Source organism: Periplaneta americana, chromosome 5 (assembly GCF_040183065.1).
Source record: "Periplaneta americana isolate PAMFEO1 chromosome 5, P.americana_PAMFEO1_priV1, whole genome shotgun sequence".
NCBI classification, from domain to species: domain Eukaryota; kingdom Metazoa; phylum Arthropoda; class Insecta; order Blattodea; family Blattidae; genus Periplaneta; species Periplaneta americana.
Window position 1 is genome coordinate 119,885,355 of NC_091121.1, and position 10,936 is coordinate 119,896,290.

The 10,936-nt window shown below is 38.8% G+C and overlaps 1 non-coding gene across 1 annotated transcript; it reads right to left on the minus strand.

The window, feature by feature from the left end:
- Positions 1–8,376: 8,376 nt before the first annotated feature.
- TRNAK-UUU (transfer RNA lysine (anticodon UUU)) lies at positions 8,377–8,449 on the minus strand. Its single transcript has one exon. It is a non-coding gene; the product is annotated as a tRNA-Lys (tRNA).
- Between the last annotated feature and the right edge of the window lie 2,487 nt (positions 8,450–10,936).

The window sequence follows — 10,936 nt, forward strand, 5'->3', positions numbered from 1 at the left end:
TCTTACATTAAATACCTTGGAAAAACATATAATAATATTGTATGTTTTAATATTTTCTAAGTAACAAATTAAGAAAACAAGTATAATGCCATAACTGTGACACTAATATTGCATTGTAATAATTTTCTGTTATCAAATTTTACATTTTCGTCGCAAACATCAAATAAAAATAAAAAAAAACTCTGCTAGTTCCATTTCTGAATAACGTGTATTTTGTTTCGGTGCTTCTCAACCTTTTCTTTCCCATGAGCCCTTTCACCATCACACTGTCATTCCCCCCGTTAACTAAAAAAAAATGCATAATGAAACTGAAAATATTTTATTTTATACATTAATACATATACATTTATCTCATTTATTTGTATTTTATTGTCCTCCTTTCCTCCTAAAACTTCCAAAATTCTCCTCCTTGTTGGAACCATTGGTTTAGATTTTATGAGTGTACCATGAAATTTTAAATTACACTTTTATGCCCAGTTTCTGAAAAGACAGTTACCTGTACATACACAGTTATTTATGATTTAACGTGCTTATATGTTTAAAATGAGTTTCCGAAACAGCAGCTATCGTCATCTTTACAGTTATCTGTGCTTCACGGGTAACTATGCTTCGGCATGTAGGTACCTGGCTGTTAGTACTGATTCGAACAAATACCGACATGTAACGCTACTGCATTACTGTTTTGTAAACTATAATAACCGATATTAAATAATAATATATATCACATTAAATTGATTTACTATATTATAGTATAGTTTTAAAAATTTGGCGTTTTATTTACGTAACTTAAGGTAATTGTTTTACTTTCTATGGCATATTAGGATAACAATACGTGTTTGTAAACACAGTTTTGAACATCACAACTTTAACTTTCGTCATCAACTGAAGATTCTATGTCGTCAGTCGAGGAATATTTTATTCTTGGGTGTTCTACCAATGCCAATGGTGTTTCGGACCCTGAAAAGTCTATTTGAATACATGAAAGCATTCATATGGACGAATGTCAAATATTTTGACATGTTTATCAGTATGGCTGCCATAGCCACCACAGCTGAATATGGTTGCAGTTTTGAAGCAGAAGTTACATCTAGCCCTCTTCACTAGTATTATTTACCTCGATGATCACGTGAAATACCAACAATTATTGCTTTTTTAATCATATTATGATTGAGGTGGAAGTGTACAAGTACACTATCGTTTATCGCATGGATCTTTAATTAAAAAGCCTTACACCTACTTGTACAGAGTTCACTGTGTAGCCTACCTGTCAGCCATATTACTGCTGAAAACTTCTTCAAACAAAAGTAACTATAAATAACTAAAAAATCACTAACAAAATACTACGACAATAGATACTGAACTTGAAGTTACCTCAACTGTTAGTTACAAGCACTGATAAATCTACATTTAGGCCTAACTTTCCGGAAACTCATGAAAGTTATCAGTTCAGTTAATTTATAAGAGCAGTTAAGCAACTGAGAGTTAACTGAGGTGTACCAGAAACAAGACATTAGTGTGTCACATGTTCAAAAAAATAAAAACGCTGGTATGGACAAAGGAGTCCCATTACCGTAAACATCCGCACGAAACCGGTCGGATCCTCAAAGCCGACGAGACGGGTGGGACAAAACATGCCTAGAATACTGCGTTCCAGTGGCCATTTTATGCGTAAGTATATCGCCATTAGATCGTAACCGATCCGGACGTTTGAAATGTCGATCGATCGAGTGCGGCGAGATCGACTAAATAAACGCGATAAAATTATCCGATATAAATTGGACCAACTTTCAAAAAGTAGCCTTAAATTTGTGAACTTTCAAAAGGGTTCGAAATTCAAACGTTGCGGAAAGCCAGAGTGGAGAGGAGCACAACAGAAAAAATGGGCATCCCAAACAAGCCCAAGATAAGAATGCATCCGGACGGGTCAAGATGGTCACCAGGTCCCGGTGGTGTCAATGGAGACTGAATAGCCCTCTGAAAAATGTAGTTCTACGTCCATAAAGTCTCCTGTTCAGTTGACTAGTGAGCCACTGCTGTTGTTTTCGTCCTTAAACTTTCTAAAATCCTTTATTTTTAATTCAGTCTGTTGCACAACGTCTCAATCAACAGTCGCGTTCATTCGTTCTTCTAGGTTTGACTTTGTTGTGTGTCAGTGTTCTTTTCGGTGTCAATTTACATGAGCCTGAGTAACATGTTTTCTAAATTTAAGAAAATAGGGAATGAAAATCGCAGTTTCAAGACAGAATGAGAATTTGATTATTTTTATTCTCAATAACAACAATAAACCTCAGTGCTTCGTTTAGTTAGAGCTCCTCTTCAGTAGATGAATGACAGTGCAATCGAAATTAATCAATTAAGGTTATTTACCATTTTAGTTTCAATTTAACACTAGAAACTTGTTTTATAACTACATCTTAAGTACATATAAGTACACATATATGTCTTAATTTTTTTGTAACTGGTCTAGCCCCGAAGTATGATTCTTTATTAATTAATTTTATTCTGGCATTCTGTGTAGTTTAAATTTGTCATTGTTGCTTTAGACTATCCATATATTTCTGATATACTAATATAATTTATTATATTTGCAATCAAAGGTCGACATGACCTCGAGGATACAAGATGCGGATAATTGTATTTCAAAAACCGAGTTCTGTCGACAAGTCCTACTCCCACGTGCAAGTCATGATCCCTGGGCAATGCAGTTATCTGTAGCAGATGGGAGAGGGTGAGTGCGAGTGACGGATACCCTGGAAGACCACTGAAGAAACTTCTCGACCTCTAATATGAGACCGGAAAGGGCCAATCTGTGGCCCAATTCCGTGGAAGCTGAATGATGATGATGATGATGATGATGATGATGATGATGATGATGATGATGATGATGATGATATTTTCGTGTTTTAAGATATAAAATAAAACAGGAATACATCCATCGCTTTGGAGTAGTGATGAGTAGGCTATGTCTGACTGCGAAACTAGCGTGCCCGGCATCGAATCCTGGTTGAGAGAAGTTGCTTTGTTCAGGTTTTTCCAGAGTTAATCAAATGTTGGGTAACTTTCCGCTCCGAATCCTGGGCTCATTTGACCGTCATTATCACCTTCATCCATCATACCTACTTTCATACTTACGTTATCTTATCATACACGGCGGACAGAATCCAACCTAACCGGTGCCCCAACCTTACAACAGAATTCATTATCATAATAGCCCAAAAGTAGGCAGAGTTTCAATACGGCATGCCAATATGCACGTCATTGGGAGATATTGTATGGGATACAGTTTTCATGTTGCTACTAATTGAATAAAGTACTTTTTCTCCTCTAAAAGCAATATAATACATGAGAGAAGAAATTCATAATATATTGTACATATATGCACATAATGAGTTTGATTATACCATTCGGCGTTTCTTGCTAGCTACCAGTATTTTCTTACAAGTTCCTGACTCTCATTGCATCCTTTACTGTAGCGTCAGAGTTGTATCTTGCCTTCCTCGTCTCCTTTTCTGCATTGACCGGCGCTTCCATATCCTCAAGGGCCATCTATCATGTAATGCGTTTCTCATGGCTCGCACTATCCTCAAGAGCCATCTACCATATGGTACGTTTCTCATGGCTCCCACTATCTTCAAGAGCCATCTACCATGTGGTGCGTTTCTCATGGCTCCCACTATCTTCAAGAGCCATCTATCATGTGGTGCGTTTCTCATGGCTCGCACTATCCTCAAGAGCCATCTATCATGTGGTGCGTTTCTCATTGCTCGCACTATCCTCAAGAGCCATCTACCATGTGATACGTTTCTCATGGCTCCCACTATATTCAAGAGCCATCTACCATGTGGTGCGTTTCTCATGGCTCCCACTATATTCAAGAGCCATCTATCATGTGGTGCGTTTCTCATGGCTCCCACTATCCTCAAGAGCCATCTATCATGTGGTGCGTTTCTCATGGCTCGCACTATCCTCAAGAGCCATCTACCATGTGGTACGTTTCTCATGGCTCGCACTATCCTCAAGAGCCATCTACCATGTGGTACGTTTCTCATGGCTCCCACTATCCTCGAGAGCCATCTATCATGTGGTGCGTTTCTCATGGCTCTCACTATCCTCAAGAGCCATCTATCATGTGGTGCATTTCCATGGCTCCCACTATCCTCAAGAGCCATCTATCATATGGTGCGTTTCACATTAGCGGGCCATACTATACACCAGCGGTGACCAAAACTGGTATCGTAATTACACCATGTAATCACAGACATTCAAACGGATAAGGAGAGTTTTCTGTACATTGCTGTCTGTCCCATTCACGTACTGGAAACAAGCAGTGGCGGTATCATGTCGCGCTACAAGCAGGAACAGAAGGTTTGATAAGGAATCGGAAGAGGAATAATTTCGTTCTCCTTTGCTCAACGGTTCAAGTAGAGCATTTGGAAGCAACAAATGCTTTACAACAAGTCACACTGTATACACAGATATAAAAGGGATTATTATTATTATTATTATTATTATTATTATTATTATTATTATTATTATATTATATATTATGATCAGTACCGTAAAGTGGGGTTACTTGACATGTTAAAACATTATATTCAGTTAGGAGAGGGAGGTCGAAGAAGGGAGCAGCAGAAAAATTTAAAGTACCTCGGGCGACGTTAGTACGAAAGGTACTTGGAAAGAATCCGGGACCTGTTGTTCTAAACAAGATCCTGGGAGTAGTGGCTATTTTTACTTTTACTTATTTGTATTTTTTAATTAGGTGGTTATTAAGGTCACTTGTAAGTTCTTTTGGTAAAGAGTTTGTGAGAATAAGTAAATTTCAATAAATCTTAGTTTTCCTTTAAAATATTGTGAGAATAAATAAAAGTTCAATAAACCTTACTTTTCCTTTAAATGGATATTACATTATATACACATATTCACAAAGATAACACTTCTGCCACATATTACGGGGTAACATGAGCACCTAACAAGATACCAAACATTTCATGTCTAAAAACAGTTAAGTGTCCAACTAACCCCAAAAACCGGGGCTATTTGACACTTAATATATTTTTTTTAAGTTGTGAAAGATATTTTCTAATTTTCATACCAGCTACGTAATCTTGTAGGCCAAGTAGGTGCAGTATATATTTTTTAACCGCTCTAATATAAAAGTCCCATATTTTACATCGAAAAGTGTGCTAAAATGATGTCCAAGTAGCCCCATTTTACGGTAAATGTCATAAATTTATTCTTCTGTATGCGCATGAATATCCTTGAAGGATAAAATTACTATACTTCGTTTCATAATGTCTGATAGGCGACGTAAATATTGCTGACAGAAGAGGAGAGAAGTATAAAATTTCTAATGAACCAATGGCAGTGGTCTCATTCCACGTTTATCTTGAAGTATGGCGGTCTGAAGCGTTTTACTCGCCAAAATTCAAGACAAGCTTAGAATGAGACTCTGCCATTGGTTCAATAGCAATTACACTTCCCTCCTCCTCTGGCGGCAATGTTTACATCTCCTGTCAGACATTATGGAACGAATTATAGGCTACATATCAATTTTGAGCTTTTTAATCTTTAAATGAGGTTAACTATTATCAGTTATTTACTAGTTATTCATTTAATAATAGCCTAATATTATAGAACAATTGATTCAATATTAGATGCATTGTATAAGTATCGCAAATCTTTTTGGCCCTTGAAGTTTTAAATATTAACCAGAGAAGCGAATCATTATCCACCGTGTTTGTCTCCCAACCAGCTGCAGCCCCCAACTGATACCCGACTGCCAATCGCCGTGACAGTAGAAGCACACTCAGAACTATAATGCTAATAAGTCACGAACACCAAATCTAATGAAAGGTTACAGACTGTGCGTTTATTGTATGTGTATCTAATACCTACCCACCTCACTTGCGTGATTCGGGTTCCGTATACTGCGGATAGATAGCAGAACTGTGGCCCATTTTCAAGTTGCACATCACTTCGGCGGATCACGTTATGTATTTATTTATTTTACTGGGTTATTTTACGACGCTGTATCAACATCTAGGTTATTTAGCGTCTGAATGAAATGAAGGTGATAATGCCGGTGAAATGAGTCCGGGGTCCAGCACCGAAAGTTACGCAGCATTTGCTCGTATTGGGTTGAGGGAAAACCCCGGAAAAAACCTCAACCAGGTAACTTGCCCCGACCGGGATTCGAACCCGGGCCACCTGGTTTCGCGGCCAGACGCGCTGACCGTTACTCCACAGGTGTGGACCACGTTATGTATGATGAGTATCTGTGAAGAATTATTACGTGTACTAGAGAGAGTGAGGATGATGATGAAGATGAGTATCTGTGAAGAATTATGACGTGTACTAGAGAGAGTGAGGATGATGATGAAGGTGAGAAAGGGAGAAGGAGAAACCTGGGTCGGCACGAAGCCTACTCCTGTCGAATAACACCAAGGGGGCCGACAGGCTTAACGTGCGTCCCCATCCGACGGACCAATCACTATCAACAGTGACATATGCCTTCTCTTCACAGTGCATTTATTATTATTGTTAGAAATTTTTACCACTACGCTATTATTGCTTTCATTGTAATTTGTTATTACCGTATTATGATCTCCAACCTATCCTCTTATCATTGTGACTTCTATGTATATAGTTGTCTTCCCCGTAGGTGATGGATCGGCCTTTCTCTCTAAACTTTATGACTGATTAAGATGATATTCTTTGCATCTCGATTAGTACACTTCTATTTTCCCCGTCTTCTTACACTTGAACTCAAACTCTCTTAAAATACTTTTTAAACTAGTGCCCCCAAATCAATGACGGGTGATTTCGCGTAGAATGGGTAATAACTTCGAAATTGTACGAGAAATTTTGTGCAAAAGATAGAATTGGTGAATCGTTCGTCCTATCACTTACTTGTCAAAATCGTCAAAAGCAGTCTTTTGCCTCTACCGTTTTTTTTTTTTCCTGATGCACTCATTGATGTTTCTTCATCTCCATGTTATTTCTGATCAGGCAAAATCGTCTTTACCTTTGTTAAAGACACCTTGTTTCCCTCTTCATAAAACTGTATAAATTGAGAACGATCTCTCTTATTCATCCCCTGCTATATTTTAGTTTAAAAAGTACAGTCAGCATCTCACCTACAGGTCAATTTCTTCTAAGCAACTGAACATACTTTTGTTTAGTGTCGTTGCTCCTCCCCCGTCTACCCCAGCTCATTGCTTGACCCACCCCTGCAGAAGACCACCATCATAAAGGCTCGCTTGCTAATTTTTCTTTCCTCACAAGTGCCAAAAAGATCTGCGACACTTATAAGAATGGAACGAGCTATTAAACCCCATTAGCCTATGCTTAACACGTTTCCTGCTAAGATATTAGCGTATTTTTCTTCTACTTATGTCAACAGTTGTTTTCACAAGTTATATTTATTAAATACAAAAACAGGTCCCGTCTTACGGACGAAAACATAGCGCAGGTGAAAATTGCCGTGTGTAACATTCAGCCGGACTTTGTTTCCTTTTCAGAAATATGCACAAAAAATAATTGAAGGTTAAAGTTTTGTTTCAGTCATTGAGTTAATATACTGTTCGAAAAATCGTTTTCTTATATTATTAAATAATCTTACAAATAAAGTCTATTTTTTTCTCATTTAATTATTCATGAACGATTTGCTTCCTTGCAATAAAGATATTGAGATTAATGAATATACAGCTTCATTATAACTATAGCACATTCTACCTAGTGATAGACAGGAAATAAGCTGTGGAATGTTCAGTTCACCAATTGCACGAACCACCACTGGTTGTAGTTTTCATACAAAGTACCTCTCCCTCGTCTCCGTACTTCTTAGGCTGTCTCTCGTGTAATCACAGCCGTTTGCGTTTTGATCACAGCTGCTGTACACACATTCTTTCCTCTACAAAATCGTGGCGCGTTGGAACGGCACGGTTGGCGCACAAGAAAGAACAGCGCGTAGAAAAAACTGCCTTCGCTCATACACAGTAAATACAGTAAGTCACCAGGGGATTTTTCCCGTGATAGCGCGGCACGTTCGGTTTCCGAGGGAAAGACTGTGAGTGTAAGATCAAAAACTGTCATTTGACTTGTCATCTGGAATATGTTGCCATGTATAAATTTTCAACGCGATTCTTTCCTTCAGTGACTCCAGTATGTTGCATACTTGCTTTTAGAGGTAAAGCGAGCGTGTTCAAATTAACGATATGGATGAGAGAAAAGAAAAAAAAATATGTGTAATTGCCTGTGCTGTTATAGGAACTTCATTTAACAGAAATAGAAAAAACGACGTTCATGACAGAAGATCTGAACCTAGATCTAACTGAAAGAAATAGGTACTGAATAATTTCGAGGGAAAAATCATTCCGGGGCCGGGTATCGAACCCGGGACCTTTCATTAAACGTACCAACGCTCTACCAATTGAGCTACCCGGGAACTCTACCAGACATCGCTCTAATTTTTACCTCTGTATCACAGACCTCAAAGTGGGCTGACAACCGTCAAGCAACGAACATTGAGTGCACACAAACTCTGTGTGACTTAAATTGTGGTTTTCTGTTAACGGACAGTGACGTGTATTACCCAAATCGAGCTTTCAGGTATAACTCCCTGTAAAGTTTATTTGAATAATTTCGAGGGAAAAATTGTTGTGGGGCCGGGTATCGAACACGGGACCTTTGGTTAAACGTACCAACGTTCTACCAATTGAGCTATCCGGGAACTCTACCAGACACCGATCCAATTTTTCCCTCTGTATCCACATACTTCGAAGTGGGCTGACAACCGTCAAGCAACCAACATTGAGTGCACACAAACTCTGTGTGACTTAAATTGTGGTTTTCTGTTAGCTCAGTTGGTAGAGCGTTAGTACGTTTAACCGAAGGTCCCGGGTTCGATACCCGGCCCCGAAACAATGTTTCCCTCGAAATTATTTAATTCAACGTTACAGGGAGTTATAGGCCTACCTGAAATCTTGATTTGCAGAAATAGGTATTGTCACAAGTCTCTATTGAGAGAATAATCTGGAGAATTTTAAGAATTACTTAAGGATGAGTTGAAAAACCTTCAAGACAAACTTCTGAATTTAATGCTACCTCATGTTTCGAAACAAGACGTTCCAATGAGACTAAGTACTATACCTGTGGAAGAGCTATATATTGCTACTGTCCGTTTCCTCGCACTTGACTAAGAAGGTCCTAACAGTAATAGATCAAAATACACATGCTTGGTACATATTGATCATCACTCAAAGTACCACTTTTCTCAAACTTCTCGCGTTTTTAAGCTCTTCCTGAAAGAGCCCCTCATAGACTGAATTTTCTTGGCAATAAACTCACGATCAACTTTAGGGTCCACCTTACGATAAAACCAGAGCATCATATCCTGCATTTTTCAGATTTAGGTTCACATAATAGGGCCTATTTTGATTTCACCTTTCACAAAGCCGGATCTATGAATCTCAATAAACTCTCTATTGATTAGTATAATATGTTACTAGTCAGTGATGTATGCAAAGGAGGGGGAAAGGAACTAGCCATACCCTGGCTTATTTGCCTCACGAATGATGCCTTACTGGTGTCATTTGTGAGGTGCAAATGTCTTTGAACAGTTGACTAAACAACAACTGCATGACGAATGTCGGCCATCGCTTCTATAATTTTAACACACGTAAATATAAACAACACTTAGCACTTGGTTTGGCGTGGCGTGTGGCTACTTAGCGTCAACTGATGTGCACATGCTACTCCAGAGCGTCAAAATATCCTCCGCGTTCTATCATGGCGCGTGGCGACACACACTAACAGACACTTTTCTCCGCGTGATTCGAGGTACGCCACGATTTTACAGAGGAAAGAATGTGTGTATGGCTGTGGCAGCAGCTTCCATAACTTTAAGAGCCATCTATCATGTGGTACGTTTGTCACATGGCTTTACCACTTTAATCTCTTTGTCATACGGCTCTTAAATAAAACGAAAATAAGTATGGAATTTTTCTTATTGATTTTTTTTTTTTTTTTTTTTAATAATTCATAAAAATCTGGATGTTTTGTGATTAGTTTCCAGTTTTGAGCAAGACGCACTTTGAAGGCCAAAGGTAGGGGCTATTTTGACCTTTCAGACGTGTGGTAACATATGATGCAAATTTTCTTGGAATATTTCTTTCTCCTTTTTTATCATTGCGTCACTGCATCAATATTCATCTATGTCTAAAGTTGAAATTACGCAAATTAAACAGTTATTAATCTTTATCCCCGCCTTTCTCAACCGCGAATTCAACTTGCACTAGCCATGACTTGAGTCCAATCTTCCCGCTGAAAGCTCATGCTTCAGCTACTCTAACACGGTGTCACGCAATACGCCCAGCTTCGAAATTGTAGTGTGGGAGTTATTTTCTGTGAACGAAATGCCTCCATGAGTTGGATAGTTGCGAGGTAAATTCGGAAGCTCGTTAAACATGTTTCACGGAGTTACCATAGCAACTGTAAATATGCCCCGGTTTCTTTCGTAGCGGACGCGACGGGCCTTGTCGCATGCGACACCCACAACTAGAGCATGTCGCTTCGTTTGACCTAGGAGAATGCGTGGAAATTGCGTGCGAGACGTAGAAAACGCGGTATGAAAGTACCGCTGAAGGAATGTGCAATGCTGCACGCAGAGATCGAAAGCCTGGCCTTGACGTGAGAAGCAAGCAGCGATTAAAACTATGCGAAACGTTATTATAGCAATTTATGCATTGGAACCACATTTGCTTCATTTTGTGTCTGTGTGTGTGTCTTAATATGTTATTAGTGAAATATTTCAATGTGTTGACAGACTGCGGACAAAAATATTTCAGGTTCAAGTCTGAGTGTGTTCTGGATGTCTCATAACGACATAACTTTCAAAGCAGCTCTGGAATTCAGCATTCACACTGTCTCTGAG